Source organism: Hipposideros armiger, unplaced genomic scaffold (genome assembly GCF_001890085.2).
Source record: "Hipposideros armiger isolate ML-2016 unplaced genomic scaffold, ASM189008v1 scaffold_1000, whole genome shotgun sequence".
Taxonomy (NCBI): Eukaryota; Metazoa; Chordata; class Mammalia; order Chiroptera; family Hipposideridae; genus Hipposideros; species Hipposideros armiger.
In genome coordinates, this window is record NW_017732350.1 from 103,906 (window position 1) to 106,306 (window position 2,401).

Sequence of the window (2,401 nt, forward strand, 5' to 3'; positions counted from 1 at the left end):
ACTCCATCTAAGTGAGAAACTGGAACAATGGTTTCCAATGGTCTTCTCCAATTGTATCTCACTCCAACTCCTAGAGAAGGTTAGAGACATGGGACAGGAGACCCAAGTGTTTAAGGGCAATCACTCTCCAGGGATCTTAGAATGATGATGCAGTCTATAGGAACTATGATACTTAATGATGATAATAGCAAACACTCATTGAATGATTATTATGCCAGGAACTGTTTTAAGTACATTAACACATTTTCATGTTTAATTCCTATTCCAAGCTTACTATTAATATTTCTTTTTACAGATGAGTGAACCAAACCACAGGGAGATGAAGTAATATTCTGAAGGCATTAGAGCTCTTAGATGGGGGAATCGGGCATTGAATCCTAAATTTAAATTACCCCACATGTCTGAACTGATAAGATTTCTTTAAATATTTAACTAATAGCTAGGAATGAAAATCAACTTGAAATTTATCAATAATAGATGTTTTCTTTCATTATGCGATTGCTATAGTAGCTGGAACATGTCACAGAATGCAAAGAGTGCATTTCTTTAAATTTTGTCATGGAGAACATATTGGGTTGTCAGAAAAGTCATGACGTATTTTTCAAAGGTCATTTATTTATATAAAGAACAAAGATCAATGAATGATATATTCCCCGTTTTGTTCAATAACCTTTTGCCATCTTTCAGTGAGCTTCATAATTCCTCATTCATAGAAGGACCTGTCTTTATTTGTGAAAAACTGAACAAGATGCTGATTGACAGCCTCATCTGAATTGAACGTTATACCACGCAAGGAGTTTTGAAGACAGCAAAACAAGTGGAAGTCTGATGGCGCAAGGTCAGGCGAGTACGGTGGGTGTGGCAACACGTCTCATCCAAGCTCCAATAATTTTTTTTTTAAGATTTTTTTTTTATTGGGGAATTGGAGGGAGGGGAACAGTGTTGGAGAATTGGGGAAGGGGAACAGACAGGTAGACAAATTGCTGTTTTGTTCTTCAGTCTAGTTGTGGAGGACGTTGCTTCACTGGCCCATGTTGGTGTTATCATTGTGCTCTTCCCGGGTGAGGCAATCGGTCGCTGGTCATTGGTCGGCCGCTCACAGCGGTTCCCGGTAGCTCACACCGGCTACCAGCTGCTCACGCTGGCTGCCAGCCACTCACATAGCTCACAGCAGCCTATGCCATCACCGGCGACTCAGCAGCCCAGCTCCAGGTCGAGCTGTTGTTCATCATCTTAGCTGTAGAAGGCAGTGTCACTGGCCCTCAACATGGGATCCGAACCACAGCCCTGCTGCTCAGAGCTGGTGCTCCCAAGCGAGCTCTTAAACAGCTGAGCCACTCAGCCAGCCCTCCAATAATTTTTGACGGGTGATCAAACTTGCATGTGGTCTCACGTTGTTGTGATGGAACACAACCCCTTTACAATTAACAAGCTCTGAACATTTCTGGATGACGGATTCATTCAAACTGTCCAGTTGCCGACAGTACACATTTGAATTAATTGTTTGGTCCCTTAGTAGGAGCTCAAAACACATGACACCTTTAAAATCCAACCACACTGAGAGCATAACCTTCCTCTGATGAATGTCTGCTTTCAATGTCTCTTGAGGCGAATCATCACGTCGGGACCAAGACCGTTTGCACACCACATTGCTGTAAACAATCCACTTCTCATCACCAGTTTATCAGTCACTTCAAAAAATGATCGTTTTCCTTATGTTTAATGAGCACATTGCAGATGTTCATACGTGCCATCAAATGAACTTCTTTGAGTTCATGCGGAACCCAAATATCCCAGCTTCTTCAGGTGGCCGTGAACATTTGAATGATGGATGTTTAATGTTTCTGCAATCTCTTGTGTCATGTAATGTGGGTGTGACTCGATCAATGCCTTTAGTTTGTTGTCATCAACCTCGGTGGGCCTCCCTGACTGAGGAGCGTTATTAAGATCAAAATCACCAGCACTGAATTTTGTGAATCATTGTTGGCACTGACATTCTTGTAGAGCATTGTCACCGTAAACTTTATGCAGCTTTTCACAAGCTTGACATGTGTTCTTCCCTTTATGGAAGTGAAACAGTAAAATATGGCGAAAGTGTACAGTTTAGTCTTCCATCTTCAACTAGTTGTAAAATCTCCAAAACTCAACCAAATCACTCAATTTTTTTTAGAATGAAGCTAGAACTGTCAGCTGTCAAATCACATAGGAATAACATAGATGAGAATGACTCTAGTACCTCCAAAAATGAAGTAGTGCCATCTGTCGCAAACATGCGTCATGACTTTTCCGACAACCCAACAGTATTAATCATGCCTCAGTAGCTATTCCACAATAATCATGTTGTTTGGTTGCAGACTGTATTTTGGCAAAACAGATTATCTATCCTTTCATGTGGAGAAAT